The following is a 15444-nucleotide window of genomic DNA, read 5'->3' on the forward strand; positions in this document are numbered from 1 at the left end:
CAATTTTCAAATCAGAGATTGAAATCTATACCCTTCCCTTTTTACATTGCTAATTTTGCTTTATAATGTTTTTTTTAAAAGGTCCAGAAATGCACTGCATAATGTTTTCCTTATAGATCTTCAGTGTAATGCCTCAGTTTTATACTGCTGGATGATCCCAGGCTGTGGCAAAGTACCCTGGATTTTACAGATTTTTGTTCCTGTAGGACTGGCTATTGTGATGAACACAGTGATGAACACCCTCATTGAACTGTTCTGGCAAAATGTCAATTGAATGTTTGTATTAACCTATATAAAAGCACAAGGCTAGTTTCTTTCCTGAGCACAGCCTGCACAAATCCACTGATATCAGGTCATATCATAAGTGTAGCTATAAGATGCAAATGTTCTGCTTTAGTGAGACAAATTGATACCACAATTATTTTTCATGATCGGGTATATGGGTGGCATTAAATGATCATATAGTGATAAAGGTTTTTTATATTAATATCAGTTATTTTTGCTGTCAGAGATGGTTTTGCAATCTGGCCTATGTTTTTCTGTTTCTTGTAATTCCATTTCTTTTTGCTTCTTCTTTTTTTTCTTCTTTTTCGCCCCTTTTTTTTTCCTTCTCCTGCCCCCCCCTTTCTTTTCTTCCTTCTTTTTCACACCCACCCACCCACCTACCTTTTATTTTTTTTTTCTTTTCTCACTTCAGGTCATTGCTTTTTACTCTACTGGCTTCTAAAGTGAATGATTTTTTGCATTAATATACTTTGATACTTCAGCCTGATACCTAGATATTTCTATTGTTATTTTTCTGAATGTAGTCCCTTTTGAGTTTCATCTTGTTTTAGATTATTTCTAGCAACTTTGACACTTTTGGGAATAAGGAAAAGTCTATGCTTTTTGTCTATTTTGTTTTCATTATTTTTCAAAAGTATTTTTTACCTATGAAATATTTTATTCGCATTTGTTGTGTGATCTACTCTTTTTGTCCTTCGGGAATTTTCTTTATCCATTTGCAGCATCAACACATTAGACTGGCAAGATTTACATGTAAACATTCTGAAAATCATGTCTTCCATGACATGCTATTTGCAAAGCTATGTTCAAAAGTGAATAGTACAATATATAATTTAGTGGATCACACAAGAGTCAAGGTACTTTTAACTGAATCACTGTATAACAAATGTCAGTACATAGAATACTTTGGTGACCATCTGAGCTATAATGAGCCAGTTTGACAAAGACCCATAAATTAGGAAAAATGTGAATGCCACGTGTATGTGTGGATAAAATTTTACTGTATTTATACATTTTGTTTTGGAGAATGTTTTCTCTTACTTGATTCAGTGCACAACACCTGGTGCTGTGCTGAGAGTTTTGTATTGGCCTACATTTAACTTTTTCCAATTCTTTGATGCTTGCAGAACTCAATTTTTATCTTGCTATCACAGTGAGTTAATAATAGTTACCTTTGGTCTTTGTCTTTCAGCAAAAAGGGGCTTGTCTTTATGCATCTTTTCCTTGTCAATGTACTGCAATGTAGACTATCTCCCGCAGTTCATGTTAAGTAGCTCTTGAGCACAGGCAATCAAATGCAGCTCCTTCTTTTGCCCTGGAAAACCCACAATTTGTAGGTTAAGGACTCTTCTCTCAGTCAAATGCTGAATTTCAATCAATCTACATGATCTTCCACTTACTTTAAATAGATAATGTATTCTCTTTATTCTGTGATTTTAGTGTCTGCTTTTTCTACTCAAAGAGGCAACTTGGACAATATAGCACTGGATCTATGAAAGGGACTTCGGCTCAGTGCTGAATGTCATGGCACCTTTTAAAAGATGGGTCTCATGCACTTAGCGAGCAAGTGGGTTCTACAGCTTGAGCTCTGAACTGTCTAGGCATTACAAGGAGTATTACAATAGACTTTTAGGGGTGCCACTTGCATTATCCAGTGAGAAGTACTGGGAAAATATTTTAATTTTTCCCTAGTACAATCTCACATTTAAGTGTCTGTTGAAAAGGCACCTAATTTTTTATTCACTCAACAAAATTTGCCACTTTTCCTTGGCCTCCTTTCTGCCCTTTTCTTTCAGAACCTGGCAAGGGAGTAATCTATTTATTTAAAAGTCAGTTTCTTCTGTCTCCATCTAGTTTAATAATCGAGTAATGGGGCAGAAAAGAAATTTGAGTAAGATGGGTCCCATTATATCTTTTCACTGGTTTCCTGCTTCACACAACTGAAACAGTGGCTTAAAAATATTTTTATATATATATTTATAATATATATAAAATATGTAATGATTTCTAATAACAATATGTCTTTAATATTAAGATAATTTTGTTTTCCCCTCTGAAACTGACCCTCACTGGAAGTGTAATGAAGGAGAGAAAGAAAAAGAGGGGGAAAAAAGAAAGAAAAAGTATTCTGAAACTGAAAACTATGAGACAGAAAAGGTAACAATAAACTTCCCATTGGCTCAGCTCAATGTTCAGGCCACAAGACTGTAGATATCTTCTCTCTGATTCTGTGACTTTGATCAGACCAAAAAAAAAAACCCTTAGCCTTATCCTGATTACCTATTGCCTTCTGGTTATAGCAGATTACTAGCAGCAGGAGGAGAAATTTAATACATGTATCCTGCATTCCAGACAAGTACTCAAACCAGTGATCCTTGGATACGAGGAGTTTTCCCTCCATTTTCAATCTTCAGGTACGGATCTTCCAGAGTACCAGACCAGGTGCACTACCAATGGAGAGTGAGGCACTCCTAGCTTGCAAATCCCAACAGGGCTTAGATGTGAGATGTTGATCAGGAGGTGCATGTCGCTTGCTTTGAAACAGACTTCCTGGTCCTTGGAAACTTTGTTGTTACAAATTTGACTTGCTCTGCTTCAAAAGATAAGTAAACATTGAAAGGAATTGATTATAGAAGGGTGAGCATCCACATTTTGGATGCAGACCGGTAATGTGACAGCTGAATCTCTTTGCAGTCTTAGCCATTTCTCTAATTTCTTTATCAGAAGCTCCTGCTGTTTTCTGTAGCCACATTTAATTTATCTTTTTCCTTGAGGGTGTGGACAACAGTCAGCTGAGCCTATCTTCACTTAACATTTATCCACAGAGTTTCAAAGGCAAATTTTTTCTTGATTTATAAGCCTGTCCTCTGGTTTTTTTTTTTTTCAGAAAGTTGTATAAAACCAGAAACAGTGTGTATAATTAGGTAAATGAAAAATAATGGCAAGTTCTAAAGTACCTATAAGCTGTCTAGAAACTTTGATTCTTTAATGCACATCTACTTTTGCTATTGCTATATCGTATTTTTCAAATCTTACAGTAATATCACAGATAATTCATGTGCAAAGCAGTATAAAAATATGTAAAAATTAATCTGTAAAGGTTTGATCCAAGAGTGATTTATATTTTTCTTGGTATGACTGATTTCTTCTTGTTCTGTTCTCTGATGGGTACTTCCTTCATCAGGTGCTCCATGCTCTGAAATCTTCATTCTCAACAGAAATCTTTTTCACCTCCCAACTTTTTCATCTATATTTGTCCTTTTCCACTTCCCACAGAATTCCTTTGTTCCTCCCCTTTGTTCCTCCCCTTGATTTTCTAAGTGAACTTTCAGTATATTTAATATATTGATTTGGAAAGAAAAAAATAACATGAAGGCTTGAACTGTTTGTGTACTTAAAACAAAACTGAACACAAAAGACAATACTAAGTTAAATGCTTCAGGACAATGACAGTAACACACTGAGAATAGTGATCATATCTTTCGGGAATGGAAAAAAATGCAATATGGCTTCCCAGAGGCATGCTGGAGTAGCTACAAGATGGGGAACTATTACTTTAGGAGTTTTCCAGAAAGAATCATCTGGAACTGTCTTTGGTTGCACATGCTGTGAGATTCTTCAGCTCTGGAAAACATCTGGACATTGCAAACACCACAATGGGATTTTGGACACATTTTCTACTCCCAGCATTTCCTCTGTGCTGTATAATCATGAAAAAGTTATGTTACCTCTCAGTAGTTGGCCTTCCTTTTCTGTGCTTTGAAATGATAAATGCTTCAGGGAAAACTGGGTGGGTAGGTATTAGTTGCCCTAACTTTAGCTCACTCACAATGTCCTCAGTCTGCTGCTGCTGCATCCTTTTTCTTATCTTCCTCATGGATATCTTGGATATCCCAGAATACCTAGGTTTAGGTAGTTGATTACTACCCCTACTATCCCTTACTGAATATTTTCATATTATATTGCCACTGAGAGTAGCAGCAGCTCCCAAACAAACATGCAGGCAAAGAATTCAACTCCCAGACATACTTAGGAGTGGTACAAGCATTTCTCTATCACCTTGCTAAGGCATGAGTATGTCTAGTTGTATGGTTACCCCAGGCTTAGTAAAAAGAAGGAATGCAACCTGAGCTGAGCATCCACAGTACCATTATAATATTCATTATAATAGCACAGCCTTATCTTTCCCTGTACTTTATGCTTGTTATATTCTGACCTAGTTGGCTCTGTCTCCTCTGCTTTGCTGTCCAGCCCAGTGATCAAGGGAATGTTAGTCTGTATTCAAGCTGAATTTTGCTAGAATCATAATGAATTCTCCCTTTCTCTGTGGCACATCCCTGATAAAGTGATTGCAATACAAGTCTCAGTGGTTTACTGAGTAATGAACATTTAAAAGAATCAGTTGTTTGTAGGAGTAAAAAAGCAGGTATAGTTTTATCATGAAAATGGCATAAATTCTGTGGGCATCACACTTGTTTTCAGGTATTTATCAGCTTAAATAAACTGGCACGTTTAGTTTTGTGTCTGACTTTACTGAGGAATGCATACTTTTTACTGCAGACATGTTGGCTGCATGGTGCTTTGTTGCTGGCCGGGGCTAAACCACGACAGTAGAGCATTTGGATATAAAGGATAAAGAATTGGTATTTTAAAGCTGTAAAGAACAGGTATTTATGGCTCAACAGCACAATTTATGACTAGATTGTTAATAATGTTTTCAAAAGTGTTCCATTAATATAGGAACACAGGTCTGTTTTGAGAAGTGAAAATTAAATTGGTCTTAAAGTGAATTCTTATTCTCTCCTACTTCTTATTCTCTTAGAAATCTCACTAACCATTCGACCACAATTCAAGATATTTGGGTAGCTTCAAAAATATGGCCATTTGGAACCTGAAACTAATTACAATTCAGTTCAACCAGGGCTTCTAATTACTTAAGTTACTTTTGAAAATTGAATCTCTAAGTCATTAATGCTTAGATGCTTACAATTATAAAGGTCCTTAACTCCCTCTGAAGTGTCAGTTAAGAGCCTAGGTATCTTTCAGGCTCTGATGTTAAGTGTTTTTGGCCAATGTCACCTTGGACGTACTAGCATATAAGTTGGTAGCTGGGCAGTTTTATAATGCATGACTCTGAATGAGAAGTTTTATTCTATATGGCTGCACTGTGTGAACATGTACTCTGCATCAGTGTATCCCTGATGTATCTTCAAGCAAAAAAAGTGAAAGGTAGATTCTACACATAATTTTTTTCCCCTTTTCTAAAAATATCTAGATCTGCTTCAGGCCTCTATGTTGTGTGGGAAACCGTATTATGTCTCCCAGATTTAGAAAACTGTTAAGATGGGAAGCACATGTGTATTTAACCATATATGCAAAGTGTTAACTGGAGCCATCTGTTTCTGCAGGGCTGAGTTGAGTCTTGTGAATCAGCTAGTAGGAGTAGGAATCTCTCCATGCCAGCTTTCCTGAAGTGACTTTTAATATAGTATTAGACACAGAAAGGTAATCCTATTTCATATTTGCATCAGATGTTTTGAAACATTCAAGTGCTAATGATGTTGTAGTAATATTTGGAAGAGGACAACATGGCAAGGAAAGGAGCAGAGTTTTGTCTTGAGAGTTGTTAATTCTGCGTGACTTTCAGCATCATTGCTTTATGCACCAGTGCAAGGAAAGAAAATTTTTCTTTGTTTCTGAATAAGAAGATATATTACTGTTGGGTTTAAATTGCTTTGTATGGTACATAACACAGTAGGAACAGGTATGTGCTTTTAATACACACACACTCATATATAGGCATATATGTCTTGCCCTTTGCAGGCAATTCTGAGCCTTGCTTCCAGCACTGTTGCAGCTCTGGAATGGCTGATAATGTTTATGTATAGCCATCTAAATATGTGTATATATATTTTTAAATTAATGTAATCAGGATTTTGGTGAGTACCGAATCCTGACTTGTATATATAGTGTTTATTCTTATTAATACATTTTGTGCTAATAAGAAGCTAATTTCTGTTAAAATAGAAGGAATGCATGTTGGGGAATTATTGTTATTGTAAGTTTCCTGTAATAAGCAGACTTTCTTCTTCCTCAAGTGAAAGCTTGTCAGTCTAAGGAGAAATCTGCTTGTTTTATTGGTATATAGCAGGCCACCTCTCTCAGTATCCAAGAAACGTAATTGTTAAATTGCATATTCTAAGGTAAATGGTATACAGCAATGTTAAATGAAGGTACTGCCAGAAGACAAGAGGTCTGCAGCTGTCTTAAAAGTTTGTATTGCTCATATGTACCTTAATCCAAAGTTTTTAACATACTGTGTGTGACAGAACCAAAGTGATTCACAGCAACAGCAGGAGGTGTTAATTACAACTTCTACATGTGACATCTCAACATATCTCAGGAGATAGAAGGTAACTGTCATTTTGGGATCTCACATATCTGTGACAAAACTGAGCTATATTGTTCTTTATAAGTTGAGATTTCATTCTTTCAGGCAGGAGAATCCATACAGTTTTCATAATGAGTTTTTTGGAAAAAAAAAAAAAAATTGTTAATCCAATTAAGAGATTAATTTTTTTTTTAAGTTATTTGTTAAATATCAAGAAGTCACATGTAGCAATTGAGTCCCAGAGAGTAAAGAATGAATTACTAATGAATGAGTCCCAAAAGGAACTCTTCTTATTAGTTTCACAGACTGGATTAAGGCAACCCTGAAAAGCCTACAAAATTCCCAGATCTTGCTTACACACACACACACAAAAAAAAAAAAAAAAAAAAAAAAAAAAAAGTGTCAGTGGCAGAAACATGGTTTTAGTGGACATCCCATCTGTTTTTCACTCATCCAGCAAACCAAATTTGGAGTTTATTTGGGGAGCGGGGAGGGAGGGAAGAAGAAAAAGGACATGTTTGTTTCTGAATCTGTTTAATGTTATGTTCCTTTTCAGACATAATGTAGGTTGTATTAGCTCCATTTTTTTCCCTTGAGAGTAGAGAATATATATCATAGTGTTATCTGAGCATACTACTGTTTATAAGGGTGCTCCTGTGATTTTCTAGTATTTAAGTCATTGTTTCCACAGATGAAAAGAACAAACAAGTCAAGATTTATTTATTAAAAAAGTATATAATGTAAAATTCAGTTCTGAATAGCAAACATTATTCTGGCTTATCAGTTCTTTTTTTTTGCCAGTAGGGTATTGGAAAAAATGAATATGACTAGGGAAACCAGGGAATGGTTAGGGAATGAGAACATACCAGGTTCCAGATGTTTGTGTGTTAGCAAAGAGATTGCCCAAGAATGTGGGACTGGAAGGGAGCTAAGGGGCTCTTGTCTCCAGCCACCAGATACCCCAGGCAACTACATTTTATAGACTTTCTCATAAGGAGCTATGCCCCTCACATCAAGATTTTTTTCCAAAAATGTTTTCATGATCAATGAATCTGGCAATTTTCAGTTTACAGGAATAAATGACCAGTAGAGGTGCATTTAGTTTTGTGATGTGACTATCTTTTGCTTGATAGTTCTTTCCCCTCATATTTCTTTTGAGCTGTTTCTTTCAGGCAGAGATATTTCCTCCCGGCATTTGTTTTGAGGTTTTTTTGGGGTTGCTTTTTTGGTTGGTTTTTTTTTTTTTTTTTTTTTGGATAGGCTAAACACATGTTTCTTCTTATTTCTTTCTTTTTAAATGAACACACAGTGGTATGGACAAGGTTTCACTGAGACCTAAAAGTATTTTCTATTCTAAAATTCACTTAAATTGACAGATGACTTTAGGCTTTTAATGCTTTCCCCTTTGTGATATCAATTAGTTAAAAAAACCAAACCAAATCACCAGCTTGTTTGTTTAGAAAAGGCAGCTAAATATATGGCTGTTACTATTCTAAAGCAGCATCTGAGTTGATAAAAGAACATTAGAAATAGTTTATTTCACCTAAGAGATCAATGCCTTCTATAAATGCCTGCAGATAATTTTCAGATCAGGGCTCCTCTTTCCTAAGTTAGTTATCTAAGGTGCATTTACATAGGTCTCCAAAAGAACTGCTTGCTCTTTAGCTACAGCTCACTTCCCACAGGCCAAACAGAAAATTATTCTTTACACTTGAGGGACTGCACCTGCATGAGTTGATGGTCTGCCTGAATGTTGCCTTTTAACTTGACTAGACTGGGAGGATAGCTGTAGGCTGATAAAATGCTCTCATTTCATTCCTGCCGTTGACTCCTCTTGGCACCTCCTTTACCTGTTCTGTTCATGGTGTTCTGTTTATTCCTGCCTGTACTTCCCTTTCCCACATTTATTTTAAGGCAGAAAAGCAATAGGTTCGAACATCAGGCACTGCAAAGGGAGCATCAGACAACAGATAATTGTTTCCTGGTAAACCAGACCAAGCATAATGGCCACCTTTTGCTAAGATTAACCACTATTTCTAGGATCAAAGGACAGCTGTTCCTTGCTTCATAGACTCCTGGAGACACAGCAATCAGTTTAAATTGTGAACGTTGTGCCCTTACAGTGTCACAGGCATGCAGTCATGCCAGGTCAGTGATAATACTTTCTGTCATATGGTAGAGGAAAGACTAAAGAAGCCATCTCCTATAATTGTGGGGTACTGTGCATGTACAGATCTTTACACTGTACACCTTTTATCCTACACAGAAACATCCCAGAGAGACAGTACACAGCCTGAGAAACCCATCAGAAATCTCATCACAATATCCTAACCAATATCCCTAATTTATGAAAATTTACTCTTTTAAAATTAAACCCCTTTCTGCTGGATCAGCTGTTAGCAAATTAAAATACAAACATGTCCACGCAATCCAGTTAGAAGAACCTCTACCACTGACATTTTCAAGTTTGAAGAAGTCTTCATGCAGCAGGCATGTGGTGACAGCCAATGATGCTACTGTTACACTCTCTAGAGAAGTTACTCAGAGTTTCTTGCTCTGAAAGAATCATCAAATTTCTTTGACTGTTTATTTCCTTGGCACTGGCTCCTCGTTCCCCTGTAAGTTTTATATTTTTTCTCTATGGTCTAATTTGATTATTCTTTACTCTAAGGTAGCCAGTGGATTGTGCTTTTCTATCTTCTTTCTCCCTCATTGCTATAATAGCTGTTGTCACTACAGAAAATTAAATTAAGTCAATGTAAAGACATTTAGGAGGTTTATTGTCATGAAAGTAACTTTGTGAGTTACATGGTCCTGAACTTTCTTAAAGAATGATAGTAAGACTTTGAATTTGACTCAGGGTTCTGTACAAATGCAGAGAACTGAGTAGAAAACTCCTGTAATTGTTTCCTATAGACAGCACTGATGATGAAGAAAGCCATTTCATTCTATTACAATGAGATGGGAATGCTAGTTCTGAATGCCATTCATCTAACATGAAGGTTACTAAAGCATGAATCATCATCAGCTGAAATGATGGAATGAAATTTTCTGGACAGCTACAGGTGAAATAGTTTTTTCTTCCATTTGATTAGCTACTAGCTGAGAGAAATTTGGGAAAGCTGGCAGAAATGCAAAAAAAAAAGTTATAAAAGAAAGAATGTTTCTAAGGCTTTTTTTTCTTTTGTTAGGAAATGCTTTTTGTAATGACCAGAACTTAGGAAATAATTCCATGTCTTTTGAAAGCTTTGCTTTTTCTCAAATTCTTTCATTTAATGCTTTGGGCAGGGCAAGCATGATGTGGCCTGTTACTCTTGCACTAATATATTAATCCTTCCCCGTGCTTTTCTCTACTCTTACCTCATTGTTTCACTGTCTTTTCTTCTTAACAAAACTAGTCACACACAAAAGAATTTTAGTCTAAGGTATATGTACAAGTTAAATATTATTCAAGGTCTTGTAAGACAGTTTGTGAAATGTGTATGTCAATGAAAAATAAATGATCAATTTTTCCACTGCTGTTAGGAGAGATGTATTGAAAGCAGACATTTGATGCATGAGAGCCATGAGAGATCTTGGAGACAACAGATACATTGAAACTATATTAGACTACGTGAAGTTAGGAGGAAATACCAGTAGTACTTAACACAGGAACTGAGAGAACACTTGGGCTGATGAAGTTGGATAATTACCAGTTGCCACTTATTCTTAAATATTGGCTGAAGTTTAGGAAAGACTTGTGGGTAAAAGTTTATGGACACCGTAAAACAAGAACTTTGCAAGATCTCAATAGGTGCCTTTACTTTTTAATTTATTTTTTTTTAGGACAATAAAGAATCCATTACGAGAAAGTATTAAAAGACCAAAGGAGATTATTGTTGTGTTAGAGAGAGAATATTTCTTTCAGTGCTGCAACAGCAAGACATTATTACTAGGATACTGGAATTTTGGTGTCAATCTAGTATTCACTTAACAGCTTGTTATAAATTTACAGAGCATTGTCCCAACATGTCTCTGTCAGCTTTTAAAACAAAAATGAAAACCTCATTAGCAGATGACATACTTCTGCTGTCCTGGCATATCTGACTACAAAGATATATATAAACATCTGCCTTTTTGAAGTAGTAGGCTTTTTATTTCAAATTATGTATACCAGTTTCAACATTAGAATTATTTATAACTAAAAACAAATGGTTGTATGTGTGCATAGCCATACTCTACTGCCTGATTTTTATTTAGCTAAGCACAGATGTGGGTGTGATACTGACCACATGAGCGCTCCATGTGGACACAGGGAATTTCCTTGGTCTGTAAGATATACCCATTGCAGTCTTGTCCAGTGGCTGGAATAAGCTATATTGTTTATTCAACTGATTTTCATCCATGCTAGCATCTTTGTGAAACACTAGAAAGAAGGGGGATTGTAGACTTCAAATCCAATGAAGCAGAAGGTAATCTTTGAATGACTAACTGGTTACTTGAGGTAACTAACAAACAGTCGTAGGAATCGCTACATTCACATAAATACAAAAAATAAAGAGGAATATAATAAAGCTTGTGTTAATGTTGAACATTTCAGGAACTTTCTGACATCACACACTGACAATGAAGAAGATAAAGACACCAGAAAATGACATTTCTTGCCTAAGATTTAGTGTTATAAATGAAATAAAAATACAGTAAAAAAATGTAAATGTCTACAAAGAAAACAGAATCTCATATATATACAACCTGTCCCAGAAAAGAAATATTTTAAAAGCCAAATTAGTAAAATTACAAACTGTATGCCTAATATTTCTTTAAAGCCTAATAATTTCTTTGAATAAAACATAGAAAATATTTAATTAAAGCTTTTTCATATTCTCAAAGCATAATGCTGTCATTTATAAAACGAATAAGCACTTTTGTTTTAAAAACTATGAAAAGTTTAACATTGGCATGACTTATTAATAAGAAGCCAGCTTAGTTAAACATACCAGAATTTGTAGAACAGATCTACATTGCATTACTATACTGGGATATAAACTCCCTTATATGATCTACATGGATCCCTTATCATTGCAATAGGATAATTGTCTAGATCCTTAATTGTAAATTTATGTCATCACAGTGACTGTGACACAATTGATTTACACTTCTTTGAAGACAAAGCTAGCATTGAATTGGCTGTCACAATCAAATGTTTGTGAAATGATAAAAGCACATGGTTTTAATTGCAAATAATGAATACTGATTAGCATAAAGCAAAAAGCTTCACTGTGAAGCATTACAGACTCATTGAATAGTCACAGTGAGGTCATCACAGTCTCAATAGAGTGGTCATCTTGTAGCAAGACTGAAAAATAAACTTGATTATTCTTTGAGAATTTTTTTTTGTTTTAGTTGGTTTTCTTATAGCCTGCATTAATATCAATAGAACAAGTTAAACCCAAATATTTCTTGGACTGTGTCGTAATGTTAGAAAATAGAAACTTGATGGGGGACAAATCTAACATGGGCAATTTTTTCAGAACTACTTTGCAGTGTGAATATTTAACATCCATGCAATTACTTTTTCTATAAAAAGGCACATTGGAACATTTAAATTATCATACTTAATGTTTTCTGTCTTCCCAATTTGGTTATCAATGAATTAACTAAGTTCTTCCATTACTGAGGCACTTATATTTGGTTTCTTCTGATCTAAATTATTTGATGGACTAAACATAGTAGGAACAAATGCACCATTTGCCACAGAAAGGAAAAAAAAAAAACAACCCAGAGCTTTATATTGTATATATAGCATCTTTTCCAGCTGCTTATAAGTTTTTGTATTTTAAGAGTAGAGATGATAAAATATAGATTAATATGCCTTTTATTGTTGCTTCTTTCTCATGTCTGATTATTTTGTTTTGGTATTTATATAGGCTTTCTTTAGTTACCTCTACTAAAATCAATGAGAGTTAATAATATACTTTTAAACTTGTAGTTCAATGGTTAAAGAAAAAGAAATCCTACAAGGTTTGGCAGCTCTCTGTAATAGGTGAATCATGAACACTGATCATATCATAGCTCTTTCTCTGAGGAGTTACAGTTTGTCTGCAGTGGGAGGAAAGAGGGACCAGGACAAAAAATAGAAGGAAATAACAAGGTAGTGTTAATTAGATCATTCAGTCAGCTAGTTATTGCACAGTACATTGATTCCATGGACTGTCCCTTAAGATAAACTAATTAATAAATTGCAGGAAAGTGAAATCCTTTCCCGATGAATCATAAAGTCAACCTAAAGTTATAGCAAGCGCTTTTGTATTTACAGGGTAGAGGTTTTGTAATGTCTTTTGTTTTGTTTTGGGTTGTGTTTGTGGGGTTTCTTGGGGTGTGGGGTGGGGGGAGTAATTTAGAAAAACATGTATGTCCAGGTTCACTTAAAAAATTCGTTTCAGGCATCTGGGTCTCCAGATCTAGAACTCAGGACTGGCGTCTTGGTGCATCATAGCACATAAAATGTGGATGTAAATGGTAGGTAGATCTGAAGTCCTGCATGTAAGCATAATTTTGTCACTGTTGACATGAAAGCAAGTGTCAGGGGCACACCACAAAAGTATTCCAAAAGACTAATCTCCACTACCCTTACCCAGTGTAATACCCCCCAAATCCCAAGCTCATTTTCAGTGATTTTCAAATTTTGTCAGATTTTCTTTTAACTTTGTACCTTTAGTTTTTCTTTCTTGGGTGACTGTTTTCTGCTTACATCTGCATTCAGAGAAGAGAGTATTTTTAATTAAACTCTATCTTAGATGGAAAAAAGAAAAAAAGAAAGCATCATCATCTAATTCTTAAGGAATAGGCAGAGCACATCTCTAGACTTGAGCAGAGTAGATTTCAACACACACTAAGCTGATAGTCCAAGATGTGTAGAACTAAATCCTGGTCAGAATTGCTTTGGTTCAGAAAGTTTTGCATTTTCATGTAGAGGTTGGAAAAAAATGTAAAAATAATAACAGAATGCACTGAGTTACTACATGGCATAATTGGGTTACTCACTCTTCCCTTGTCCCTGTGAATCTTTCAGGGAGCTGCAGAGGTGGGGTTACATGACAAGGGCAAACAAGCTGAGACTCTGTCCTGCAGGGTCTGAGCATGGTGGGCAGAGCCCAGGGCTGGTCCATAGATAGCCCCCACCATGGCAGGTGATGAACCAGGTCCAAGGTGGAATCATGGGATCCAGTCAAGAGCAGAAAAAGCAGCTGCTGCAGTCAGGGCTGAACACAGGTACACCTGCGCTGTAGCCCAGGCCAGGTTTAGATGCTCAGGCCTTGTCTTTTATGTCACCTCTGGGTCCATGGACAGGGGTGGGGAGGGATCCTGGGGAGGGATCCTGGGGAGGCTGGGCAGGGCCACAAAGGCCTGGTAGTGCCCTGACTGAATCTGTGATGACCTTCTGTAGTTCCACAGTTTCAACAGTAGGAATGGACAATAGTATGGTCCCAACAAAAGTGAAGGGCTGATGAACAAGGCAGTTTTTATCAAGTGGACAACACATCTTGTATTTCTTCATAATGAGAAAATCAATGTGTTTCAAATTCTTAAGCTAAACTGCATCTGAAATGGGTTTTGGGGGTTGAGAATTGGTACATAGCCTAATTACCCATCTTTCTGGGAGTGTTAGACAAACTTTCTCTTTTCCTACCTGTGTTTGGCCCTGGTGGCTTTTCAGCCAAGTGTCAACTTCTTCTTGAGGTGTCTGTTATCCCACTACAGTGGACTGGAAGAAGTACGTGCTTCCAAAGAGGATTCAGGCTGATGAAGCTGGGCACCTGTCATTGTTTGTCAAGGCAGCTTAGGAAATTTTCTTCACTGGGGGCAGCTACTAACTTGTCATGATTTGTGATATTCATGTTTAATGGTCATAATCTGTTCCAAATTCTACAACTTCCTTCACTTTATTAGAATTGTTAAATAATGAATAGAGATTGTTTGTCTTGTCTGTATAGATTTTTTTTTTCTTTTTAGAAGAATCTCTTTGGTTTCCAATTGCTCACCCCTTTTCTCTGTCTTATTCCTCATCTTCCCAAACCAGTCATATTATTTTTCTATTATATTGCTCTGCTCTATGAAAGGGCATACTGTTTTTCTCTACCTTCTCTTCTCTTCAGAAAAATGCACTGCTAAAACAAGGTATTTGTTCATAGCTGTTCCAAAGCTGTCTTCGTTGAAATCGATGGTGAAACTCCTATGTAAGTTCTGTGGAGCCAGGGTGTCACCAGTCATTTCATACGTCATTGATATTGACAAATGACACCATTTTATTTCCTACAATGTTTCTTTTCTGTTCAAAATGATTTAAGGACTTCTTTAAATATTTTAAGTAATTGAAAGTCCTTAAATACTGTTTTGCCAATTTTCAGAAATGCTAGGAGGAAAACTGAGAATGGGCTGAACATAAAGGCATTTTGTCCCTTTCCTACATACCCCACCCCCTACACCCCCCAAATGGAAGCAAAATTTAGTGCGAAGCACACATTTTAACTACTGATAATAAACAGTCATTTTTAGACTACTCCACTATGGGGAAACTCAAACTCCAGGCTCAAAAAGCCAGATCCTCTAGTAAGCTTTTGCTGGCACTTACCCTATGTGTTGGTCAGACATCATAGCAAAATAACAATTTTTGTCACAGATTTTCAGCAGACCATTGTCTATGAGTGTAAGTAGAATGGAACAGCCAGCTCTGTGGTGCAAGTCTTTCTTATGCTGAAGGAAAAAAATGCTGGACAGGTGTACTGTGT

Source organism: Falco punctatus (assembly GCF_963210335.1).
Source record: "Falco punctatus genome assembly, chromosome: 2".
NCBI lineage: Eukaryota > Metazoa > Chordata > Aves > Falconiformes > Falconidae > Falco > Falco punctatus.